This window comes from Monodon monoceros, unplaced genomic scaffold (assembly GCF_005190385.1).
Source record: "Monodon monoceros isolate NGI ecotype Baffin Bay Population unplaced genomic scaffold, NGI_Narwhal_1 Super_Scaffold_21, whole genome shotgun sequence".
Lineage (NCBI taxonomy): Eukaryota > Metazoa > Chordata > Mammalia > Artiodactyla > Monodontidae > Monodon > Monodon monoceros.
In genome coordinates this window covers 138,459,543-138,475,419 of record NW_021703778.1, presented here as the reverse complement: position 1 = coordinate 138,475,419, position 15,877 = coordinate 138,459,543, and the positions used below count along the sequence as shown (strand labels likewise).

The window sequence follows — 15,877 nt, the reverse complement described above, 5'->3', positions numbered from 1 at the left end:
GGGCTTCCCTGGTGGCGCAGTGGTTAAGAGTCTGCCTGCCGATGCAGGGGACACAGGTTCGTGTCCCAGTCCTGGAAGATCCCACATGCCGCGGAGCGGCTGGGCCCGTGAGCCATGGCCGCTGAGCCTGCGTGTCCGGAGCCTGTGCTCCGCAACAGGAGAGGCCACAACAGTGAGAGGCCCGCGTACCGCAAAAAAAACCCAAAAAAAACCAACACATTTCAATCCTCATATAAGAGGCATGATGCCCTTTAAAGGCTAATCTTTACTACTGCATGTATAAAGAATAACATACCGATATTATTGGCTAGCATTCAATTCATTAATACATGAACCAGGTGGGCGGCATAGAGACAATTTATATATCCTAAAATAAGAGAAGTTTAGATAAATTATGGTGCAATCACTGGTGAGATGTTATAGCTCGGTTTAAAATGTAAAGTATGAAGACAAATACACATAATATAATGTTAGGTGAAAATGCAGGATGCAGAGGGATTTGATGATGTTGATGCGTAGCATCATACCTTGGAAAAGTATATGCTGTAAGGTCAGACAGCTCTGGGCGTATTTCCTAATAATACTTAAATAGAATTGGGCCAGAAAAGAATCAGGCAAGGCATCTTACTTTCTCTGAGCCTGAATTTTCTATCCTTGAAATGACTGTAATAATTCCTATCATATGGGCCTATCATTCTAAGTATAATGATGAAAACAGCTACATTTATATAGTGCTTCCTGAATGCAAGGTACTTTTCTCTTTACTTCACAATTATAATACTATTTAATCTTTTCAACAATCTTATAAGTACTATTATCCCCATTTTACAGTGGAGGAAATTAAGGCACATTGAGATTAAATAAAGTCATAAAGTCAGTAAATGGCAGAACCAAAATCAATGACACCTTTTTTTTTTTTATTATTGTTATTAAGAACCTGCTCACTTCAAGAATTGCAAGGGAAGCTAGAAAATCTCCTTCACACGTACTTTTTAACCCAAGGATAAGCAACTATATCACTAGGATATGTCGAGTCTAACTCAATCCAGAGATTTAAGGGCCTCAAGCTTTTCCTTCTAAATAGCACACTATTAGGAAAACTAGATAAAACAACTCCAGCTGACCTAATTTTTTTTACATTTAAAGTACAGTGAAGCAACTTTCAGTTCCAGACCAAGATGGAAAAGATGTACTTCTCCCCATCCCTCCCACTATGAACAGCTAAAAAACCCTGGCCACTTTTTTTTTTTTTAACACTTAATGGTTTATTAATGTTTGTTTTATAAAAGCAACCTCAGTTTCCTCACTGGGTTACTTACACATTTCTTTACTCTTGACCACCAATAATTCTCAGGATTCTCAAAAGCTTTTACAATAAACATGTAGTTTTTTGTTCCCCATTTATAGTAAATATTGTTGACTGCAAAATTCTGAAGAAGTAAGCTGTCATTCGTCAAACAATTCGCCTGAGGTAGACAGATTTGGGATATTTCTCCTTAAGAGTCGGCCACTGAACAATGAAGTAATCAGAGAGGTGAAACAAGATGACCGTGTAAGGTGGAAAGCAAAGGCAGACCTGCTAGGGATCTAGGGACTAATGGAACAACACGGCAGGCAGTAAGTTCTCTGAGTTTTCTTTTTGCTTCTCAAATCCAAGAAGGAAGAAAGAGCATAGGAAATAGCAAAAACATGGGTAAATATAATATACTTAACCTTCTGTTCTTGAGTTTTCTACATTTTGTTTGACAGGTGAAGCAAAAAAGTATACAGCTGTTGTAGTTCTAAATATATGTGAAGGAAATATTTAAGACCATCATGTGAGAGAGAGTAATGGAACTTTAGAGGTAAACTTTCTACACTTCACTCAAATTGGTAAAACATCAATACACCAGTAGATTGTAACAAGTTATGTATTTTTAATGCAATACTTAAAGAAACTAGTAAAACATCTATACAGAGATGCACTCAATAACATTTAGCAATGTAATCATCGGAGGCTTAATAGAGAGTGAGTTTTAGAGTCAACTAGAACAGTGTTTGCCCATTTCCTCCACTTTCTAGCTGTGTGACAGCGGCCAAATTATTTAACCTCTCTGTAAATTAGGTAATAACATTCATTATGGACCAATTAGAGTTAAAACATAATAACTACAATTATTATAGCTATTATTATTATATTTTGGTTGAGTTAGGCTATTAACTCTCTCTTTAATTTATTTACTTTTGCTAGTTTAAATGAATATTTAAAGTAGTCTTGAACTGAGATATGTATGGAAAGCGCTAGTCATGGTGACTAGCATGTAGTATGGGATTGATAAATAAAAGCTATGATTAATTATCAGTAAATAAAGGAGTTATGGTTAGCCTTTCCTTAATCCCATTGACTTTGCACCATAAAATTTTAACGCCTTCTTGACATCAGTCTTGGCAGTGATTTTTTTAATTTGACATCAAAAGCAAAAAAGGCAACAGAAGCAAAAATAAACAAGTGGGACTACATCAAACTAAAAAGCTTCTACATAGCAAAGGAAACCATAAACAAAATGAAAAGGCAACAACCTATAAAATATTTGGAAGCCATATATCTGATAAGGGATTAATATCTAAAATGTATTGAGAACTCATCCAACTCAACAGAAAAAATAAACAATCCATTTTAAAAACGGACAGAGGATCTAAATAGACATCTCTCCAAAGACAACATAGAAATGGCCAACAGGTACATGAAGAGGTGCTCAACACCACTAATCACCAGCAAAATGCAAATCAAAACCACAATGAGATACCACCTCACACATATTTTTATCAAAAAGACAAGAAATAACAAGTGCTCATGAGGATGTGGAGAAAAGGTAACCCTTGTGTATTGTTAGCGGGAGTGCAAATTGGGGCAGCCACTATGGAAAACAGTATGGCAGTTCCTCAAAAAATTAAAAACAGAACTACCATATGATCAGCAATGCCACTTCTGGGTATTTATCCAAAGGAACAAAATCAGTATTTCAAAAAGATATCTGCAGCTCCATGTTCACTGGAACATTATATTGTTCACTAGAACAACAGCCAAGATATGGAAACAATTTAAGTGTCTATCAAGAGAGAATGGATAAAGAAAATGGGATATAATATATATAATGGAATAGTATGCCACATAAAAAAAGAAAATCCTGCCACTTGCAACAACATGGATGAAGGTTGACAGCATTATGGTGAGTAAAATAAAGGAGACAGAAAAAGACAAATACTGTATTATCTCACTTATATGTGGAATCTAAAAAAAAACCCAAACTCACAGATACAGAGAACAGATTGCTGATTGCTAAAGGCTGGGAGTGTGGGAGGTAAGTAAACTGAGTGAAAGTGGTCAAAAAATACAAACTTCCAGTTATGAGATAAAAAGTCCAAGGGAAAAAGAAAATCTCATAACAATAAAATATTCCTGTATTTTTTAAAAAGTGAAGACAAAGTATTTTATTGTTTTATATCTGGGTAGTGCTATATAATTTATGATTTCAATTTATTCCTCCAAAAAAACTATAATTATGATTTGCCACCCCTTTACAGATGAGGAACTGTAGCTCACACCAATTAAGTAATTTGCTCAAAGCATTTACAAAGCTAGTATAAGCTAAGGTCAGAGTAGAGGTCTTCTGTCTATAAATGTAATGCCCTTTCATGACACTATGCTGCCAATCAATTACAAAACCATATTCAAGGTCACATAATTAGTAACTAGAAGACACAGAATTCAAAACCAAGTAAGTTAAGCCCTCGTGCCGAAGACTTTATTATGCGGTTGATACAAATGATTAAAATACAGATAGACAGATGGATATTCAAGTTCATTACTAAGTAAAGATACGTTAAAACACATCAAATTAGACACATCAGATACTCCAAATTAGCAAAGATTTATATTAAAGACTGAAAAACTAATAATATTATAATGGAATATTATACTGCCATCACCAAAAGGAATTTATTCTTGAAGAAGATATTCTATCACATAGAATGGATAGCTAGAGATTTGAGAGTATGCGGTATTTCCACACCACTCAAGTTACGTGTACTGTCCAGGAAAATCTATAAAACAAAGAAGAAAAGGAAATAAGATGATAAAAAATGACGAGTAAAGTATGTACGGTACTTAATTGTTACTAGCCTTTGAATAAACAAAATTTAAATGATAAGAGATATATGGAAAGGAATGAATAGATCCACAAGGAAAAACGAAGATCAAAACTATATAGGAAACACATTTGATAAACTACAATAAAATATATGACCTCCTGAAGTCTTTCTAGGCCTATAATTCCACACTACCCAAATAAAACCAAATCATAAATTAGGCAACATGATTAAAGAGACTGTAACATTCTCAGCTCAGGCATCTAAACCTTTGTCTATCCAAAGCTAGTGAATTAAATATGTCAAGTCAATTATTCTGGTGTCACACAAACCATTTAAAAGTGAGGGCCCAGGTATCAATACATAATCAACATTTTAGAATAAGCCTTATGTAAAAGAGTGAAATAATCTCAACCATTTGCTGTATAGGCTTCAAAATAATCTCTTCTCAACCTCTTCTACAGAAAATAGCTAATCCAATGTCTTCTAAATTTTTTTCCATATTTGCCAATCCAAAATTTTTAGAGGCGACACCCAAAGTATCATTAATAAGAATATATTTACCAGAAAAAAACTACAAAGTTATGAGTACTTCATTTAACAATAGCATAACAACCTAACAATAGCAATCTATGAAAAATTGTTAATATTCTAATGACAAAAACGATTTATGCTCCGCCATCAATTTTGCCAGCTCCTCTAACCACCCCCAATATCCAACAAAAAGTAATTTAAAAACTAATTGTACAAATTTTACTGTATTGTTAAATATTTTTCCCATAAAATAGTTTCATGTTTCCCATTAATCTAATAAAATTTCACCAGTATAATCAAAGTAGATCCACAATCTTCTCAATCCCTGAGTCATTTATGCTACTCCCCTTCAATTCTCATTTATCTTAAGTTCCCCCACACACCCCACGTTGTACACCAGCCATTAAATCTCAGTGGTGCTTTATTATTTATGCTCCTTCCCCTCAGGAATATATTCTACACATTACAGAATATTCAAACACAGCAGTAACTTGGCTTAAACAAGATTGAGGTTTATTTTTTCCTTTTGTAAAAGTTGTCTACAGATAGGTGATATAGGAGACAGTGGTTGCAAGTATCCTCAGGGGCCAAAGCTTCTAACTTTTCCACCACTCTAGGTACCCAACTTCCATCATCAACATCACCTCAGGGCCCAAAATGTTTGCTAAAGTTCCAGTTACCATGTCTTCAATACAGGTCAAAAAGAAGAAAAGAAACTGAACAGCAAAATGGGGTCTCTTACAGCTGAATCAGTGCAAGCACACACATAATGCTTCTACTTTTATTTCTTTTGCCAGAACTTAGTCACATAGCTGGGAAATATAGTCTTTTCTTCCAGGTATCAATGTGCCTAAGCTAAAAAAAAATCAGGATTCTATTACTACAGAAGGGGAAAACAGATTTTAGAGTTGGGTAGAATCATAGGAGCCTGCATCATGACTCGCTATCCGTTTTTCAAAACTTCTAAATGACCCTTCATATTGAGAAAAGTTTTATATTGTATCTTTAACATGGCTGATGTAAAAGATTTTCCCAATAAATGCTTTTACTTCCTTGGCCAGCTGTGGAGTGTGGCCAATTCCAAACTGTATTACAGTAGGTACACCAAGATTGCAATTCTGAAGTCTTACTGGATAGAATTTTTCATCTGCCACATCTTGTGCACCAGCTAGGATATAAAAGTTGATTTGTTCTGTATAAGTGACCTAACAGAATGTTGGAACACACTGTGTTGTCCTCACCAATTAGCAACGGAGCTCCAGTATGGTCTCTTCAGTTACAAATCCTGGATCTACGCTTACTTCACAGGCACATCTGCTGCATCATCATCATATTAATCCCCTTAGAGTACCGTCATTTACTGAACATTTACTAAGTCTCTGTGCAAAGTGTTTTATTTATTTATTCATTCAGGCCTCATAACATCTTTCTTATGTTATTTCTGTCCTCGTTTTATAGAAGATAATACTAGCAAACATGTATGAGTGCTCACTACGTGCCAGGTAGGTATAAAACACTCCAAGTGTTATACAGATAGATACTATAATTATCTCTAATTTGCAGATGAGAAAGAGGAAGCAGAAAAGTTAGTGACCTGCCCAAAGTTACACAGCTTATTAAGTAGCACAACCAGGATTCAGATCCTCACAAACTGGCTCCAGTGTTCACTCATTTAACTAGTAAACTATACTAATATCAAATATACCAGCAGAGGTTAAGTAATTCACCTAAGGTCACAAAGCCAGAAGGAGCCAAGATTCATAGCCAGATCTATTTCGTTATGGAGTCCTGTTCTCGACTTCAAATGAATCAAAGCAATATGGCTTGGCTGACCAAAACCATTATTATTGAGGGATTATTACTCTTTAGTAGCAAAGTAACAAGGGAACACTTAACCAAAATAACAAACCTAATCCATGAATTTCAATGGTAAACAATTTAGAAAGATGAAATGCAGTGCATCCATGTCACCTAGGTAACACTATGGGTAGACCCATCTCTTCCAGCAATAACAGACCAAAACCAAAAGCAGGTTTGACAAATGGATCTAGTGGCTGTCATATATCACTTTAAATTTTCTCACAAGTGAATAGTCATTAGTATCTAAAAGATTTTGAATAATTAGGTATCTGCATTTTGTATCTGCTATCAAAAAAATTAAAGAGTTAAACAATCTTTTGCTATACCAAACCTAATAGCTGTATCTAGAAGCAGTAATTTTTACAGGTATCATTAAACAGTTTTTAAGAAATAATAAAAGTAACAAAAATTCAGACATTTTGGTACCATCTGTTAGAGTTAGTGCATTTATAGTTCTCTCATCTATAATTATAACCCTGACCCTTATCCCTTGAGAGATATGTAAATCATGGCTATAAATTTCTTCAGAATTTTTTCTTAAGATTTACTTATAGGCAATTCTGATGCTAGAGACAAAAATGCCTTCTTTAAGCCTGAGCACACAACATTCAAATCACAATGCTACTACTGACTCATTTTCAAACATTCCCCTAAGAATTTCAAGTCTTTCGACTAAGAACACCATAGGAAAAAAAAATGACTACCAGATAGGGCACCTTGTACCTAGTATAGTAACTGAAACACTGTAAACACTAATGATGAAGAATGAAGCTCATGTTGCCAACCGAATCAACCATATGCATACGTCTTTAACTCTTTCATGAGCACCTCAGAGCCTTTAAAAAACAAAAACAAAAAAAAAACACTTTAGGCTCACTGTATTGTTCTTCACCAAATACATCCTTTTTTTAAATTCCAAACTTAATGAGACATTCTCAACTTCACACCAGTTTATATCTACATTCTACTTCCAATTACCAATGCTTTTAAACTAATTGGAAGAATTTTTTTTTAAAGAAATAATGAGCAGTACTAAATTTACACTATTTCACTGTATCTCAATAGATGGAATATAAAACAGATTTGTTTTTTATTAGCAAAAAGTTTCTATACTAAGTAAGAGTTATGTTAAGGTTTCTGTTTTTGTTTTTTAGCTATATTGAATCATGTTTAATCGAAAAAAAGTACCATAAAACAAACAGTGCTCTTCAGAGAGGCATAAAAGTACCCAAAAGAATCAGCCTATTAGTTAGGGTTATACTAACTTTAATTTAATGCATCAGTTGACTAGTAACTAGTATGAGGCGAAAAGCAGCCAAAGCAGGTTTTATTTACAGGATGTGCAGGATGTATCACTTGCTAAGAATATCATTCTTCAATTTAAAAGTGTTAAGAGATCTCTACTTTCACCCATCAGGGAGTAATATAATCCAGAATTAATTTTGATATGTAAGCAACTAGAAAACTGGACAAACTACATATATGACATTGGACAACAGGTAGCTCAAAAGTGATTCCAAAAAAAAGGGAAACAAAAAAGGCGAGCCCTATAATTACCTAGCATGTCTTTCTGAAAGGACTTTTGGGACTGCAGGATGCTGCAGCAGAAACCCAAACAGAAGTCAGTACATTGCTGAGTTGAAAAGACAGGTGAGGATAAGCCTCTTAGATAGACTCATCCACCAGAGGACAGACAGCAGAAGCAAGAAGAACTACAATCCTGCAGCCTGTGGAACATAACACATTCACAGGAAGACAGACAAAATGAAAAGGCAGAGGACTATGAACGAACAAGATAAGACCCCAGAAAAACAACTAAATGAAATGGAGATAGGCAACTTCCAGAAAAAGAATTCAGAATAATGATAGTGAAGATGATCCAGGACCTTGGAAAAAGAATGGAGGCAAAGATCGAGAAGATGCAAGAAATGTTTAACAAAGACATAGAAGAATTAAAAAACAAACAAACAGAGATGAACAATACAATAAATGAAATGAAAACTACACTAGAAGGAATCAACAGCAGAATAACTGAGGCAGAAGAACAGATAAGTGACCTGGAAGACAGAATGGTGGAATTCACTGCTGCAGAACAGAATAAAGAAAAAAGAATGAAATGAAGACAGCCTAAGAGACCTCTGGGACAACATTAAATACACCAACATTTGCATTATAGGGGTCCCAAAAGGAAAAGAGAGAGGGTAAGGACCCAAGAAAATGTATAAAGAGATTATGGTTGAAAACTTCCCTAACATGGGAAAGGAAATAGCCAACCAAGTCCAGGAAGCGCAGAGAGTCCCAGGCAGGATAACCCCAAGGAGAAACATGCCGAGACACATAGTAATCAAACGAACAAAAATTAAAGACAAAGAAAAATTATTAAAAGCAACAAGGGAAATATGACAAATAACATACAAGGGAACTCCCATAAGGTTAACAGCTGATTTCTCAGCAGAAACGCTACAAGCCAGAAGGGAGTACTCAATATATTTAAAGTGATGAAAGGGAAGAATCTACAACCAAGATTAATCTACCTGGCAAGGATTTCATTCAGATTCAATGGAGAAATCAAAAGCTTTACAGACAAGCAAAAGCTAAGAGAATTCAGCACCACCAAACCAGCTTTACAACAAATGCTAAAGGAAATTCTCTAAACGGGAAACACAAAAGAAAAGGACCTACAAAACCAAACCCAAAACAATTAAGAAAATGGTCATAGGAACATACATATTGATAATTACCTTAAATATGAATGGATTAAATGCTCCAACCAAAAGACACAGGCTTGCTGAATGGATACAAAAACAAGACCCACCTATATGCTGTCTACAAGAGACCCACTTCAGACCTAGGGACACATACAGACTGATAGTGAGGGGATGGAAAAAGATATTCCATGCAAATGGAAATCAAAAGAAAGCTGGAGTAGCAAAACTCATATCAGATAAAATAGACTTTAAAATAAAGAATGTTACAAGAGACAAGGAAGCACACTACCTAATGATCAAGGGATCAATTCAAGAGGAATACATAACAATTATAAATATATATGCACCCAACACAGGAGTACCTCAATACATAAGGTAAATGCTAACAGCCGTAAAAGAGGAAATCGACAGTAACACAATAACAGTGGAGGACTTTAACACCTCACTTACACCAATGGACAGGTCACCCAAAATGAAAATAAATAAGGAAACAGACGCTTTAAATGACACAACAGACCAGAGAGATTTAATTGGTATTTATAGGACATTCCATCCAAAACCAGCAGATTACACTTTCTTCTCAAGTGCATACAGAACATTCTCCAGGATAGGTCACATCTTGGGTCACAAATCAAGCCTCAGTAAACTTAAGAAAACTGAAATCATATCAAGCATCTTTTCTGACCACAACACTATGAGATTAGAAATGAATTACAGGGAAAAAAATGTAAAAAACACGAACACGTGGAGGCCAACGAGTGCGCTACTAAATAACCAAGAAATCACTGAAGAAATCAAAAAGGAAATAAAAAAATACATAGAAACAAATGACAATGAAAACATGACGATCCAAAACCTATGCAATGCAGCAAAAGCAGTTCTAAGACGGAAGTTTATACCAATACAAGCCTACCTCAAGAAATAAGAAAAATCTCAAATAAACAATCTAACCTTACACCTAAAGGAACTACAGAAAGAAGAACAAAGAAAACCCAAAGTTAGCAGAAGCAAAGAAATCATAAAGATCAGAGCAGAAATAAATGAAACAGAAAGAAAGAAAACAATAGCAAATATCAATAAAACTAAAAGCTGGTTCTTTGAGAATATAAACAAAATTGATAAACCTTTAGCCAGACTCATCAAGAAAAAGAGGGGCAGGACTCAAATCAATAAAATTAGAAATGAAAAAGGAGAAGTTACAATGGACACCACAGAAATACAAAGCATCATAAGAGACTACTACAAGCAACTCTCAGCCAATAAAATGGACAATCTGGAAGAAACGGACAAATTCTTAGAGGTATAACCTTCTAAGACTGAACCAGGAAAAAACAGAAAATATGAATAGATCAAGCACAAGTCACGAAATTGAATCTGTGATTAAAAATCTTCCAACAAACAAAAGTCCAGATGGCTTCACAAGTGAATTCTAACATTTAGAGAAGAGCTAACACCCATCCTTCTCAAACTCTTCCAAAAAATTGCAGGGAAGGAACACTCCCAAACTCATTCTGTGAGGCCACCATCACCCCGATACCAAAATCAGACAAAGATACTACAAAAAAGAAAATTACAGACCAATATCACTGATGAATATAGATGCAAAAATCCTCAACAAAACACTAGCAAATACAATCCAACAACATATTAAAAGGATCATACACCATGATCAAATGGGATTTATCCAGGGATGCAAGGATTCCCCAATCTACACAAAACAATCAATGTGATACACCATATTAACAAAATGATGAATAAAAACCATATGATCATGTCAATAGATGCAGAAAAAGCTTTTGACAAAGTCAACACCCATTTATGATAAAAATCTCCAGAAAGTGGGCATAGAGGGAATCCACCTCAACATCATAAAGGCCATATACGACAAACCCACAGCAAACACCATTCTCAATGGTGAAAAACTGAAAGCATTTCCTCTAAGATCAGGAAAAAGACAAGGATGTCCACTCTCACCACTATTAATCAACAGTTTTTGAAGTCCTAACCACGGCAATCAGAGAAGAAAAAGAAATAAAAGGAATATAAATTGGAAGAGAAGGAGTAAAACTATCACTGTTTGCAGATGACATGATACTACACATAGAGAATCCTAAAGATGCCACCAGAAAACTACTAGAGCTCATTTGTGAATTTGGTGAAGTTACAGGATACAAAATTAATGCACAGAAATCTCTTGCATTCCTATACACTAAGAACAAAAGACCAGAAAGAGAAATTAAGGAAACAATCGCATTCACCACTGCAACAAAAATAATATAATACCTAGGAATAAACCTACCTAGGGAGATAAAAGACCTGTACTCAGAAAACTATAAGACACTGATGAAAGAAATCAAAGATGGCACAAACAGATGGAGAGATATACCATGCTCTTGGATTGGAAGAATCAATATTGTGAAAATGACTGTACTACCCAAAGCAACCTACAGATTCAGGGCAATCCCTATCAAATTACCAGTGGCATTTTTGCAGAATGAGAACAAAAAAACCTTTAAATTTGTATGGAGACACAAATGACCCCAAATAGCCAAAGCAATCTTGAGGAAAAAAAAAAAAAAATGGAGCTAGAGGAATCAGACTCCCTGACTTCAGACTATCCTACAAAGCTACAGTAATGAAGACAATATGGTACTGGCACAAAAACAGAAACATAGATCAATGGACAGGATAGAAAGCCCAGCAATAAACCCACGCACATGTGGCCAACTAATCTATGACAAAGGAGGCCAGGATATACAACGGAGAAAAAACAGTCTCCTCAATAAGTGGTGCTGGGGAAACTGGACAGCTACATGTAAAGGAATGAACTTAGAACACTTCCTAACACCATACAGAAAAATAAATCGAAGTGGATTAAACACCTAAATGTAAGGCCAGAAACTATCAAACTCTTAGAGGAAAACATAGGAAGAACACTCTTTGACATAAACCACAAGATCCTTTTTGACCCACTTCCTAGAGTAATGGAAATAAAAGCAAAAATAAACAAATGGGACCTAATGAAACTTAAAAGCTTTTGCACAGCAAAGGAAACTATAAACAAGATGAAAAGACAACCCTCAGAATGGGAGAAAATATTTACAAACAAATCAACAGACTAAGGACTAGTCTCCAAAATATACAAACAGCTTATAAAGCTCAATATTAAAAAAACAAACAACCCAATCAAAAAATGGGCAGAAGACCTAAATAGATATTTCCCCAAAGAAGACATACAGATGGCCAAGAAGCACATGAAAAACTGTTCAACATCACTAATTATTAGAGAAATGCAAACCAAAACTACAATGGGGTATCACCTCACACCGGTTAGAATGGGCATCATCAGAAAATCTGCAAACAATAAATGTTGGAGAGGGTGTGGAGAAAAGGGAACCCTCTTGCATTGTTGGTGGGAATGTAAATTGATACAGCCACTATGGAGAACAGTACAGACGTTCCTTAAAAAACTAAAAATAGAACTACCATATGACCCCACAATCCTACTACTGGGCATACACCCTGAGAAAACCATAATTCAAAAGGACACATGCAAACCAGTATTCACTGCAGCACTATTTACAATAGCCAGGTCGTGGAATCAACCTAAATGCCCACCGACAGACGACTGGATGAAGAAGATGTGGCACATATATACAATGGAATATTACTCAGCCATAAAAAGGAACCAATTTCGGTCATTTGTAGAGATGTGGACGGATCTAGAGACTGTCTTACAGAGTGAAGTAAGTCAGAAAGAGAAAAACAAATATCGTATATTAACGCATATATGTGGAATCTAGAAAAATGGTACAGATGAACCAGTCTGCAAGACAGAAATAGAGACACAGATGTAGCGAACAAACATGGACCCCAATGGGGGAAAGCAGGAGGGGGTGGTGGTGGTGGTGGTGAGATGAACTGGGAGATTGGGATTGACATATAGACACTAATATGTATAAAATAAATAACTAATAAGAACCTGCTGTATAAAAAATAAAATTCAAAAAAAAAATTTGCAGTCCTCATCTTAATTACCTGAAATATTTGAACTGATTTATATCTTCCTCCTTCATATCTCCCCTCTTTTGTTTTTTAATTGGCATCTATGGCCCACTCTCTCCCAGTTTTCCTCCACCTGATTCCCCATTCTCATCACCTTTGCTTATTTCCCTTCAACTCCCTGACCTCTGAACTCTGGAGTGTTTTCTACGTAGACTCATCTCTAAGTTGAATTCACTCTCACAGCTTTCAATACCATCATATACTAATGAATCGCATATTTATGATGCCAGTCTCAGCCATGACCCCCAAAGTCCAAAAAAAACAGAAAAAAAAGAAAAGACAGGTGAGGTCAGAGCACAGAAAGGCCAAAGCAGCAATTATTTGGCGGGGGTGGGGGCGGGGGAGGGAAGTCCTGAAGTCAGAGAACAATGAAAAGACCAATTTTTTTAAGGGGGGGTGGAGGGGAATTTCCACTTAAATTTTACCTGAATACCAATTTGCATATGCAAATTAAGGTTGAGCAAAAACAACTTCTGGGAAAGAATAATTGCCAGGTAATAAAAGGTGAATAATTCCCAGCTTACACAGGGCCAGGAATCATCCATGTTCTCACAAACAAGATAAAAAGTCCTCATTGAATCCTTGGGACATTCAGTAAAGACACAAGCAGAGAGGTCCACCTTAGTAATAAGGCTAAGAAAGCATAAGAGTAAAGATTACTCTTTACCTGTCCCCAGAAAACCTTAAGAATATTAACATACACGGAAAGGGAAGAGGCAAGAAAAGAATTTTGATGCTGCTAAGTATGTCTTAGAAAAGCTCAGTCTCAAAACTCTCCCACACACGTGGTTCCATATTACCACGTGCTACTTTGTCCTGTGTGCCACTCAAAGGAGCAGCCGCCACTGCCACCACAGGAAAGGAATTTGAGATGCTGGGAAGCATTGCCATGCCCAAGAATAAAGGTAAAGAAGGTAAAAACAGGTACAAGGGTAAGAAAGAAAATGAATCCAAAAACGGTTGGTGTGTAAAGCGTATGAATAAGCGTATGCTCAGGTAATCAGAACGTTGGGAAATGAATGAGCAGAAGCAATGTGCTTTGATGTGTAAAGAGGCTATGCCATATCGAAGGAAAAATGAGGAAAATGGTTTAAATAAATACCTCAGATATCTTATTGGTTGGTCTGCCTATCAGGATAACAAAGCTGATGTAATTTCAAAATACAATGCAGATAAAGCTATAAGTCTGAAGGTATATGGCAAGCTTCCAAAACATGCTAAAATCAATGAAAAAGATATATTTGGTGCTGGAGATGGTGAAACAATCCAGTTTGCTGATACTGGAGATGATGATAAAGACCATGATGATATATAAATTGAACTCACTGTTTTACATTCCAAGTTTCCAAGATGATATGGCTTCCTTTTCCTTCAGAAAGTTAATGAGACTTCTATGTAGCTTTGCAATTTTATGTTGGCATCCCTTTCCTAAATGAATACATGAACTCCTGATGCTCAAATACTCTTAGTAGCAGTTCTTTGGTCTTCCTGATTGTTCCCTCATTAGTTAGATAAAACTCTGACACATGTTAACAGATAACTTTAAGAAGTGAACTTTTATAGAACCCAAGAATGTCTGATTCCAAAGTCCTATTTTCTTAAATGTAACTTCCTTAAAAAAAAAAAAAAAAAAAAAAGAATAGTCTACATGAGTGGTATATTAGAAGATTAATGAGAAAATCCCAATATGCAAGAGAAAATGTGTAAGAGAATACTGTAATTGAAATAACAGCATCTGTCTTACAGATAAGAAAACCAGGGCAATTAAAAGGAAATAAAGGGGGAGGGTCACACAGCGAGCAAGCATCAAACAGGAATTTCAACCCAGTTATTTGAGTCCAGATTCTACTGCAAGGAGGTCTTCCACAGCAAGTATCTTCCCATGTCTAGACCATTCATCTAAACAAAGGATCCCCTATCAATAGCTAGAATAAGAGAGAAAAATCATTGCCATCACAAGAATGCTACCATAATGAACAGTGACCTTTAGAAGAATCATTCTTCCTCAAGAGCTCTCTTGTTTTCCACCTAAGAAGACCTTTGAAGCTCTAAATATCTTAGCAGTATGAACTTAATTTTAAAAAAATAAGGATTCCTCCAAAATTTCCCCTCATCATTCATGAATTCAACCATAGTTATTCACTGGCCCACTGCCTACCATGTGTTTGGCACTATACTGAGTACCAAGGATACAATGATGAGCAAGACAGAGACGGTCTTTCCCCGCTGTTTTACTGGACCTTAGAATCTACTGGGAAAGAAAAAAGTGAAAGAAATAATTACACAATTAATTTCTTAGGTTTCTAAATATGCTGAGCCTGTACCCAACACAGGGCTTTTGAACTTCTTGTCTGAAACACACTTGCCCAAATATCCACCATAGTCCTTCCCTCATCAAATTCAGTGTCACCCTCTCAGTGAAACCTTCCCTGACCATTCTATATAAAAATGGTACACTCCCCACTCTGACATTCCCTATTACCTTCCTTGATGTAGTCACCTTTCTCTAGAACATTTATCACCATCTGACATACATATTTGTTTAGTTTCTTTCTCTCTACAAGTGTATAAGCTCCATGAGA

At 35.8% G+C, this 15,877-nt stretch overlaps 1 protein-coding gene and 1 pseudogene across 4 annotated transcripts in view; one reads left to right on the top strand and one right to left on the bottom strand.

The window, feature by feature from the left end:
• Positions 1–15,877, bottom strand: part of FUT8 (fucosyltransferase 8) — a 317,460-nt gene that overhangs the window by 165,380 nt on the left and 136,203 nt on the right. The window lies entirely within an intron of this gene.
• On the top strand, positions 14,118–14,610 carry LOC114904512 (annotated as a pseudogene).